The sequence below is a fragment of the Triticum urartu genome, chromosome 4 (assembly GCF_003073215.2).
Source record: "Triticum urartu cultivar G1812 chromosome 4, Tu2.1, whole genome shotgun sequence".
NCBI lineage: Eukaryota > Viridiplantae > Streptophyta > Magnoliopsida > Poales > Poaceae > Triticum > Triticum urartu.
Genome location: NC_053025.1, coordinates 480,166,692 through 480,178,644, shown reverse-complemented (window position 1 = coordinate 480,178,644; position 11,953 = coordinate 480,166,692). Strand labels below are relative to the sequence as shown.

Below are 11,953 nucleotides of genomic sequence, written 5' to 3'. Positions count from 1 at the left end.
CTGACCTACACAGGCTGCGACGTATTGTGTTGCAGAGTTTTCAGACGAAGAGTAAGGTGCGCTAGGTCGTTGTCATGCACTTAGCTATGCCGTTGGAGTTGATGGACTCATTTACCCTCGAAGCTTCCACTATTATCTTATTTAGATGGCCTTTAGCCATATTATTGTAATAAGTACTCTCTTTTAAGACAATCGATGTAATAAGTGTGTGATTGAACTCTATTATAAACCCTCGAGTAATGTGTGTGTCAGCATTACCGATCCAGGGATGACACTTATACACAGAGATTTGACCGTTTGAGGTCGAATCGCTACAAGATGGTGTCAGAGCACACGCTGACTGTTGGACGCGACCACTAAGATGAGCCATAGGACACTCTTATCTACTCATTTCTGACTCTTCTCCCCTTTCCACTCTATAGATGGCGGACCCAAGGAACAAGTTTTCTCAACCGGATGAAGACACCCCTTTTGGACGACACTTGAAGGAAGCCACTAGATACCTGAACGTCGGAATACCAAGCTTCACCGGGACCTACACCACCACTCTACCGGAAGAAGAGCGCTGGACAATTTGAGTACATGTTCCAGGAAGGACATCCACACCAGTTACTGAGCCCATAGAGTTTTCCTTTTATGCACCAACCTGGAGTCTAGGAAAGAGCATGGCAGCTCACATCACCATGGGACGCATCGACGAAGTTTACCACAGGATCTTAAGGACACCATCTACCAGATATGTGGACAACGAGATGAGCAATGGGAGATGATTTGCACCAGGAGGGACACGTCCATTGCAGCCTACATCTAGGAGTTAAACCAACACATTCGTTGACAGGAGAACCAGATGTGTGCCAGCATGATAGACCTGAAGAAGGCGATAACCAAGAACATGGAGCTAGAAGAGGAACTCAAGTCTACACGCGATGGATATGAAGAGGAAATTGTTGTACTACTGGAGAAGAATGAAGACCTGTCGCAGAAGCTAGTAATATTCATGGGAGACCCCGCGCCAGGAGAGGACAACCATCCCAAGGACTACATCATCTCCGACGACACCGACTCCGACCCCGACAGTGATGATGATTATGAAGACGAAGCTGGAGCAGATATCATGGAGTCTTCTTCCGATCAAAATTTCTAGTTTACCACCATATTATTAATAGTATTCCCCCATGTATATAGTAGTAGTCTGAGTATTTTGTAACGCTAGCTAGATCGATTGTATGCCCTTGTTTTGAATTGAGTGGTGTGATAATGAATGTGTTTGTCTCATGTGCATATGGGTAGTGATTTTCTCCTTAGACCTCACTCTATTCTAATCTCTCCCCTCTAAGCCTACTAGATGCCTCTGAGACGTGACCGCAGATTTGTCTTCCCACCGGAGCTCACCCAGTTGATCCAACAACAGAATGCCTTGATGCAGTTGCTAGTCCAGAACCAAGGCAACAACAACAACAACAATAACAACCCACCGCCACCACCTTCAGTTGAGAATTTAGCCCATTTTCTGAGGTTAAATCCGCCGGTGTTTTCCAGTAGCACCAAGCCGATTGTTGCTGATGACTGGCTCCGCGGGATTGGAAGGGAGCTGACCACCGCAGGTTGCACAGATGTTGAGAAGGTGCGTTTTGTCGCACATCAATTGGATGGACCCGCAGCCTCATGGTGGGAGAATTACACTGCCACTTTTCCCATAGCCAATGTCACATGGGATCAGTTTCAGCAAGATTTCCGCACAGCCCATGTCTCAACTAGAGCAATGAGTATGAAGAAGCATGAGTTTCACAACTTAAGCCAGGGAAATCGTACTGTGGGGCAGTACATAGATGAGTTTAGTAAGTTAGCTCGCTATGCCCCAGATAATGTGGCCATAGATGCCGTGAAGTAGGAGAAGTTTATGGAAGGGCTGAATGATGAGATAAGTATGCAGTTGATGGTGGCAACATTCACTAACTACCAGAAGTTGGTAGACAGGGCCCTTATGATTGAAAGTAAGCAGCAGTAGAAAAAAGAGCCGCAAACAGAAGTATGGACAGGGGAAGTACAATTCTGGAGCTCAGTAGAAGCCTCGCTTTACCCCTAACTCCAGAGGTTACACCCATAACCATGGAGGGCATATTCATGACGGAGTAAGCACACATAACCACAATGGCCCTAAGAATGGGAATGGGAATGGAGGAAGCAACAACCAGAACCACTCCAATCCAGCAACACCCGCTAAGAAGGACCTGAGTCATGTCACCTGTTACAAGTGCAGGAAGACTGGACACTACGCCAATGATTGCTCAGAGTTGAAGAATGGCAACGGAAATGGAAACTCTGGGAAGAATCCCAACCCCATCACCAGAGGACAAGTGAATCACGTTAACGTGGAGGAGGTTGAAGAACAGCCAGATGCACTTATAGGTAAGTTTTTGATTAAGTCATTTACTGCAATAGTTCTTTTTGATACTGGTGCATCACATTCATACATATCAAGGAGATTTGTGGATAAGTATAAGTTTCCCACCAAAGTTCTTAAGACACCTATGTTAGTAAGCTCACCTGGATCGGAGTATATGGCAAGCAGAGGATGTTTTCAGATGCCATTGACCATAGGTAGGCATGTTTTCCCCTCAGACCTAATAGTCTTGGAGTCACAAGGATTGGATGCGATACTAGGCATGGATTGGCTACCAATGTATGGAGGAAATACCGATTGTGCTAGTAAGTCAATTCTACTCACCACCCCGGAGGGAAAAAGGATCAAGTATGTGTCTAGGCATGCGCCAAGGAGGACCCAAGTGAATTCTCTCTTGGGAGTTGTTCAGGAAAAACTGCCTGTTGTGAAGGATTACCCGGATATATTTCCAGAGGAATTACCATGCATGCCCCCAGATCGAGACATAGAGTTTTTGATAGAGCTGTTGCCAGGCACCGGACCAATATCGAAGAGACCGTATCAGATGCCCGCAAATGATCTGGAGGAAATTAAGAAGCAGATTAAGGAGTCATTGGAGAAAGGTTATATCTGACCTAATTCATCACCGTGGGGGGGCCCAGTGCTCTTAGTTGAGAAGAAGGATGGATCTTTGAGAATGGTGGTTGATTATCGAGCTTTGAATGAAGTGACGATCAAGAACAAGTATCCACTACCGATGATCAATGATCTGTTTGACTAGTTGCAAGGAGATAAAGTATTCTCCAAGATTGATCTTCGATCAGGATACCACCAGTTGAAGATCCGAGAACAGGATAAACCTAAGACAACTTTTACCACACGGTATGGGCTATAGGAGTACACGGTCATGTCTTTTTGATTGACTAATGCCCCTGCCTATTTTATGAGTATGATGAACAAGGTGTTCATGGAGTTTTTGGACAAGTTTGTTGTGGTATTCATTGATGATATTTTGGTGTACTCGAAGAATGAAGAGGAACACAAGGAACACTTGCGCTTGGTTCTTGAGAAGCTCAGGGAACACCGGCTGTATGCCAAGTTTAGCAAGTGTGAGTTTTGGTTGAAGGAAGTTGGATTTCTTAGACATGTTATATTAGGAGAAGGTATAGTCGTAGACCCTACCAAGGTTCAGTCTGTCACTGAGTGGTTGGCACCCACCTCAGCTGGAGAGATTCGTAGTTTTTTGGGACTCGTGGGATATTATAGGAGATTCATTAAGATTTTTTCGAAGTTTGTGATACCCATGATAGAGTTGTTGAAGAAGGACACCAAGTTCAAATGGACCGAAGATCGTGAGGCTAGTTTTCAGGAGTTGAAGAAACATTTGTTTACAGCCCCAGTACTAATTCTTCCGGATATACGCAAGGATTTCCAAGTGTATTGTGACGCTTCTCGCTTGGGACTTGGAGGTGTACTTATGCAAGACAGAAGAGTTGTTTCATATGCCTCACGAAAGCTTAGACCTCACGAGTTGAATTATGCCATGCATGATTTGGAGTTAGCAGCTGTAGTGCATGCGCTCAAGACCTGGAGACATTTTCTGATTGGAAACCGATGTGATGTATACACGGATCATAAGAGTTTGAAGTATACTTTCACGCAGAAGGATCTGAATCTCAGGCAGAGGAGATGGTTGGAGCTAATAAAGGATTACGATATGAAGTTGCATTATCATCCAGGAAAGGCTAATGTCGTAGCAGACGCTTTGAGCCGCAAGAGTTATGTCAATACCCTCGTAAGCGGAGGATTACCGCGGGAATTAGTAGACGATCTCAAGGAACTTCGGTTGGAGATAGTTCCAAGAGGTTTTGTTGCAGCAATGGAGGTTCAGTCTACCTTATTGGGAAAGATTCGAGAAGCTCAAAAGGATGATAAGGAAATCGCTGAGATAAAGGAGAAGATGAGCAAAGGAAAAGCCAAAGGTTTCTTTGAGTATGAGCACGAAACTTTGTGGTTTGAGGATCATGTTTATGTGCCCAATAACGCGGAGATCAGGAAGTTAATACTTCAGGAAGCCCATGACTCACCATACTCGATTCACCTCGGAAACACCAAGATGTATTTGGATTTGAAGGAATGTTTCTGGTGGACATGTATGAAGAAGGATATTGCCGAGTATGTAGCATTATGCGATGTATGTCAGAGAGTAAAGGCAAAACATCAGAGGCCAGCCGGATTATTATAGCCTATGCTGATACCCGAATGGAAGTGGGATAAAATTGGCATGGATTTCATCACCGGATTACCTAGGACCCGATCGGGATATAACTCAATCTGGGTAGTAGTTGATTGCTTGACCAAAGTGGCTCACTTTATCCTCGTGAAAACCACATATACAAGCGCGAAGTTGGCAAAGATATATATGACTAGGATCGTATGTCTGCATGGAGTTCCGAGGACCATCGTATCAGATATAGGAACACAGTTTACCTCAAAGTTTTGGAATCAGCTGCACCAGACTTTGGGTACTAGGCTAGAGTTCAGTGCAGCCTTTCATCCGCAGACAGATGGACAGACCGAGAGAGTAAATCAGATTCTAGAGGACATGTTGAGAGCTTGTGCGCTAGATTATGGATCTAGTTGGGACGATAATTTGCCTTACGCAGAGTTCTCATACAACAACAGTTATCAGGCTAGTTTGAAGATGGCCCCTTTCGAAGCTTTATATGGAAGGAGGTGCAGGACACCGTTGATGTGGGATGAAGTTGGAGACCTTCAGTTGTTTGGACCACATTTGATCAAAGAGTCTGAAGAGAAAGTCAAGTTGATTCGAGATAGACTAATGGTAGCTCAGTCCAGGCAGAAGAGTTATGCCGATACTAAACGCTAGGAGGTAGTCTATGAGATTGGAGACATAGCATATCTTCGTGTGTCACCACTCCGAGGAGTTAAACGATTTGGAGTTAAGGGAAAGTTAGCCCTGAGATTTGTAGGACCATACCAAGTTTTGGAACGTATGGGAGAAGTTGCCTACAAGTTGGAATTACCCAAAGGATTGTCAAGAGTTCATGATGTGTTTCATGTTTCCCAGTTGAAGAAGTGCCATGCTGAGATGGCCGATATTCCTCTGAGAGATACAGTGCCCCTGAAAGCCATTCAGTTGGAGTGACCTAACCTACGAGGAGAAACCCGTCAAGATTCTCGAGTTTGCCATCCGAGTTACTCGCAACAAGGTTATCTAGTTTTGTAAAATTCAGTGGAGCCAGCATAACGAGGATGAAGCCACCTGGGAACGAGAAGAAGACCTACGGAAAGACCACCCACAAAAAAATTTCTAGCCAATCCGAATCTCGAGGGCGAGATTCATCTTAAGGGGGGTAGGTTTGTAACATCCCAATTTTCAATTTGGATGTTATACATAGGTCATCATATGCATATCATATTTTTTTTTGCATTTCGGTTGTGATCCTAGAAATCTTAAGCAACTCAAGGACCCAAGGAGAGAGTTGGGGATTTCATTCATTTTCATATTTGAATTTTTCTCAAATTTGAAAAGAGGATCAATTTGATTTTAATATATTCTCTCCAATTATTTCCAATAATAAAAACAAATGAGAGAATATAATATCACTTCTTCAAAATAAAGGAATATTGGAGAGAAATTTTAAAATAAAATTTATAATTTATTTGCATTTTATTCGCTATTTTATTTGAATTAGAAAAATATGCATTTTTGAAAATTGCCTTTTAGGCCAGGAAAATGTTCACCTTGTTCTAAATATTAGGTTTAGACGGCGAAAATTATTTCTGGTATTTCTAGAATTTCTTTTATATTTTATTAGGATTTTATTTTGGGAGAAAATTATTTATTAAAAAAAGTTCGCCGCCCAACTGGGCCGAAGGCCCAGCCGAGCCGGGCGGCAGCCCACGTCACCCCGCCGCCCCTCGCCCAAGGCAGACCCCCCCTCTCGTCCTTTATAAGCCCGCCCACCCCGCCGCCTCCTCTCCCCACCCCGCCGCCGCAGCCCGCCACCGAGTCGAGCCGCCGCCGCTGCCGCCCTTTAGCCGCACCGCCGCCCTGCCCCGCAGCCCCGCGTCACCCCGCCCCGCCGTCTCGCCGGAGCCGCCGCGCCACTGCCATTGCCGTTGCCACCACCAGTCAAGTCCGGTTAACCGGTAAAAACCGATCCGGTTTTATTTTTCATTTTTTTAGGGTTAGGGTTTTTCTCGGTTTTTACGTTCGGTTCTAATTTGCGAACGTTCGTCCGTTAATCCGCGGTAGCGAACGTTTTCGTTCGTTATGGTTTAGTAGCGAACGTTCATTCTTTAGGTTTTCCCTTTTATTTTATTTTCGGCCAAGGACCTATCCGCAAATATTTTTCTCACACATTAGTCCTTGATCTTCAAACATTCGCAACTTTTTGCTCGTTCGTCCAAATCCAGTGAAGCCAACGCCAAAATCTTCGTCTTGTTTCCCTCTTTCCAGATAATCAACTTGAACATGATTTTGACAAATTAAAATTTGGTTGCAAGAAGATTTGAATTTGAACTTCTTTTGATCGCAGTTTGAGTTTCGCAGCTTCGATTAGATTGATTCTTTTTGCAAATCGAAGCTCTTCAGTTGAACTTTAAGTTTGGATATTTTCATTTGAGTTTTACCCTTGCATCTTATGCTTGAGTGCTTATGTATGCTACTGTTTGTTCATGATAGAGTTTCCGAAGTGCGAAGCGTGCTACTACGAGTCAGTAGTGTCGGAGATATACCCCGCGGTATGACCCGACCGGAGATATGACCCGGCTGGGACTTGATATTTCATTGGTAAGACCCGGCAGATTGTTTACTATAAGCCGACAGATTGTTTAAGCCAGATCTTAAGTTGGTAGATTGTAAGCCGGCAGATTGTTTACGGTAAGCCGGCAGATTGTTTAAGCCAGACAGTTAAGAAGCCCAAAACATTAAGAAGCCCATGGTGAGAAGCCCATGGAGAGAAGCCCGTGAAGAGAAGTCAGAATAGTTAAGTCTTAAGTCCGAGTTGGACTCTACATGTAACCCGCCCTTCAACTTATATAAGGAGGGGCAGGGCACCCCAAGAGGGACAAGTTGAATAATCGTTAAGTCTAGACACAACTAGGAGAACCGGAGATACGGCGACTCCCTCATGATGATAATGAGATCTAGCCACAAACAACATGTAGGGTTGTTACTGGATGATGTTTCCCGGGGCCTGAAGCTGTCTAAATCATTGTCTTGCGTGTTGCGTCTCTCGATTCGGATCAACCCCTCTCAAGCTACCACATAGATGTGTTGGCCTCACGACTAAGTCCTCACACTAGGACATCTGCCGTGACAATTCAACGATAGTTGGCGCCCACCGTAGGGCCTATGCACGGTGGTGTTGAGTTCTTGGAGGGATCTTTCAAGGATCGAGAAGCTCGCGATCAAATGGATAAAGAAGAATTCGAGAGATTAGGGTTACTCGACAAGCAATTCAATCGAATCCTAGATCAAAATTTTAAGCAGTTGTGCGTCGGTGAAACCCACTGGTTTTTAATCAAGGAACGCCATGAGACGGCGGGACAACGTCCGCGTGTGTTTAGTTAAACAGATCATGAAGAGGTTATTTTCGTACGGCCCGGGGACTTAACATTGCCATCATTCCTGGCCCGTGCGTTTTCTTTAGAATCAACAGAGACTCGCTGAGATAAATGTGTCCAATCCCAAGACAGGCCAAAATCAAGTCTGAAGAGTTGTTTCCAATCGCAATTGGCAGATACGGCGGTTCATAGTTTAAGCAAAAATTTAGAAGTGGCCACTTTCCTCCCCTGAAGCGGAGAGTCAACCGGATCTTGAAAAAAATATATATAAAGAAAAGCCAGCTGCCTTATCAAGTCTCGACCTCGCCTTCGGTCAGATCCATCACCACAGCTCCGAGCGCGACCCGGGCTGTTGTGCCCTTAGCGCAGCCTTGACCCGCCGGTGCCTCGTCAACCGCCAGCCACCGCGCGGCCACTTCCACCTCGTCGGCGGCAAGATGGCTCGCCTCGCCGCCGCCTCGAACCGGCCACTCGACCCGCCAAGTCACTGTTGTCGCCTCGTCTCCTCTGCCGCAACTCTGTCGGCTCACCGGATGCCTCACAGCGCCGGCCCGTCGAACCACTCGCGCCAAGCCGCCCAGGCCTCGTGCTTGAGCCATCGCCGCCATCATGCTGGCCTCCTCCTCTGCTGCATCTCGGGCCGCGCCGCGGGTTGCTACCACCTCTGTGTGACCCGGTCGTTGCCACCATCGCGGTGAGCCGCCGCGGATTAAACCGGTGCCTCGGCTGGGTCATCTCCGGCGCCCCGGCCTCGAGGCGCCACGACCATGATCCGGAATTGGATACAGCCATGGTTCAGGAATAATGTCCGCCACTTCTGTAGCGACCACCGTAGCCATTCACCGCTGTCGCTGGTGCTGTCTTGCGCCTTCTCTGCTTCATGTTGGTTCTGAGCCGCCGTACTGACGCACCAAATCGCCCCAGCTCCGGCTCTGAGCCGCTTTGGCCGTGCTTTTTTTTCCACTGGCCAAGTCGACGTCGACGGCTCCTTCCGCACAAGATGACCATGGGTCCGGGTCCGGGTAGTGGGCGGGCTCGCCTCGCTTCCAAGTCGGACTTGCTTTGCCTCGCCGAGTTGCCTTCGCCGCTCCGTTGTATTGAGCCACCAAGTTGTTGCCGCCGTTGCGGCACCGCTTCAACTCGCCGAAGTCCCGCTGCTTCAGCTTCAAGTCGGCCGCTTGACTCGCCTCCACCGGTTTTCGCCAACCCACCGCCTCGGGCCACTTGTAGCCGGCCGGCCCTGCTATTTCTGCCATGAGCCGCCTCGCCGTAGTCCAGCGGTTGACCTCTGACGCCCGCACCGGGTAGAACCGGATTTGTCGCTGTAGCACCCTGTTTCTGCGGTCGAGGACTCGTCTCCGCCGTTTCCGCTGCAGGTCTCGCCGTGAGCCGCCCGTCGCGCAAAGCTGCCATCGCCTTAAGCTAAGCTGCTTGAGACGTGACTCGCCTCGGTCATTGACCCGCCGGAGCCCATTGAGCCGCTCCCTTGAGCCGCCACTCCATCTACATTGAGAGTGAGCCTCCCTTTACTCCATGAACTTGCCGTGTTGCAATCACCCCTGCCATAGCCACTGCCTCCGCGTCAAATTTCCACTGTTAAAATTCTACAGCAGCGAGTCATGCATCACCGAGGCCTTGAGCCCCGTCACTTACAAGTCGCTCGCGGATTCATCGTGCCTTGCTAGCATGCCGTCGCCACCGAATCTTGCCTTGCCAGGGGTCCCCGTAGCCGCAGGCCACAGCTTCTGTGGTCTTGCCGAGCCGCCGCCAGCCTCGCTCTTCTGTCACAAGTCACCGCCGCTACGCCACAAGTCGCCGTTGGCTGGTCTCCAAGCCACCCTGCATCTGAGCCGCCCCGCGCTTGACCCGCTGCGTTGTGCTTGACCCGTTGTGTCGAGGATGGTCCGTTCGGCTCTCCCTTGTTCCGACTTTACATATTTAAAAAAAGGTCAACATGACCCGGAGGATCTCTTTTGAGCCGCCAGGTGTCGCGATTTAAGCCGCCACCTCTATCATCATTTCTTGATAAAACATATCAGGTGAAATCCACCCTGTCAAGTTTCTATCCATTCTTATTTTCTCTGAGAAAAATTACTCTTGTTTGTGCAAATTCTTATGCAGAATTCATAATTACAAAGGAGACCATCAAACTATGGTCCTTGGCTACACCGAACGGGTCAATGGACAGGGTCAATTATAACCCACCGGGACTCAACATATTTCAGCAATCTACTGGTTATATCATGGTCAAGTATGGAGAGTCTCAAGCCAACTCCTTGAGTAGTCTTAAGACTCGGGGGCTACGATGACATGACTTAGTAAACATTGTGAGATTCAAGACTCTGGATCATTGGATGGAAGATAACCCGGTTCCGGAGGCTACCGCCATCTTGGTGAAAATTTAAAGGCCGTCAGAAAATTGCCGGCTCAAAATGAAGATTCTGATTTAAAATACAGCTCAAGAGACATCTCTCTCCCACAAAGCACTGAAGCTCTCAATATCCGGGTTAAAACTCCGGTCGAAAAAGAAATTCATCTCTCGCAAGTTCGAGTTCTCAGAAAATTAAAGGTTGCCAAAGAGAACTTGCTGCCATGATGCGCAGTTCAAACATGGGTATCCCGCCTTATTGGCTTATCTTATTAGGTTACATGGGGGCTTCCTGATTACCCTTTCATCCAGCTTATACGCCATGCTTACAAAACACTTGGGGGCTTGCTACCCAGGTTAAAAGGGACCAAAGAGAGTCTGTTGCAAAAGCACAACTCAAACATAGGTACCCCTTGAGCACAACTCAAATATTGCTTGGGGGCTCTTTTGTTATAAAGAACAAAGAGTTTATAACCTTGTAATAGGCTATAAAAGCCAGGCTTGGAAGCCACGTGTATTCACCTAAAATCCCGGGTTATCCTGCCTGTATGCCAGATGCTTCTCCATCAGGTAATCCTGATTGACCCGACAAACTCTTAACAGTCAATCTTTTAAACAAGACCCTGAACTCGTTAAGGTTAAAACGTCGGTTTGTCATGTGAGGGCACGGTTTACGGAAAGCAAGGAGAAGCTCATGCTGATACAGCCGCCTTCTTGAAACTTGGATAAATTAGCCTATGATGCACGATGCTACTCTGACCCTGCGTACTCCTGATAAGTCTATCTTTAAATAAGAACTGAATTTATCTGGGTTAAAATGTCGATTGGGTAATGTGAGTGCCGGCTCACGGAAAGCGCGTACCTTCCAGTGGCTAATGCTAGTTTCATTGAAGAAGATATTTTGGCTTGGCGGCCCATGAAAGCCTTGGATTTTCTGTTGTTTGTTGCTTTGAACGTCTTTTTGAGATTTTTTTTCTTTTCTGACATAGTAATATATAGTTGAAAACCAATAAGGCTTATAATGCCTTTTGAGTCATATATGACATTAACCGGTGTTCATTAACCCGGCCTGGTTTTTGACTATAAGTCGCCAGTATGAGATGAGATAATATATGGTGTTTATTAACCCGGACTGGCTTTGTTCTCAAACCGGCAATATATGATAATAACCAGTGCTCAAATTTTGGGTTATCACCCTTACTACACTGGATTGGTAAACCAATAGTGTGATCAAATATCACAGGAACCGGTTTTCAAACCGGGTTATATGATTCAAATCTTTAATAGGCAACATGGCTGGATTTTTATTATGGTTATCAATAACCAGTTGAAAGTGCTAATGGCACTTAAGCTATATTTTGGTGTGATGACAATGCGGTTAGTTGAACTAATATTGGTTGCTAAAGTTTATCTCAGGCTATTGGTTCTAAGTGCCCGCGATGGAGATGTGCGACCCCCCAATTCAAAAAGAACAAAGGCGTGGTCTTTCGACGCTTCGAAGGTTTAGTTTTGGTTTGCTTCGAGTCGTAGGAAAGACCGCACTATTAAGAGGGGTCTGTGTGGATAAATGTTGTGTGGGAATGCCTTTGCCGAGCCTTACTCTCTTA

At 46.6% G+C, this 11,953-nt stretch overlaps 1 long non-coding RNA gene across 1 annotated transcript; it reads right to left on the bottom strand.

Moving 5' to 3' along the window:
- Positions 1-8,226: 8,226 nt before the first annotated feature.
- Positions 8,227-10,774, bottom strand: LOC125552147. The gene is made up of 2 exons (XR_007303443.1): positions 9,632-10,774; positions 8,227-9,537 (listed from the first exon to the last, which is right to left on the bottom strand). It is a non-coding gene; the product is annotated as an uncharacterized LOC125552147 (long non-coding RNA).
- Positions 10,775-11,953: the final 1,179 nt, after the last annotated feature.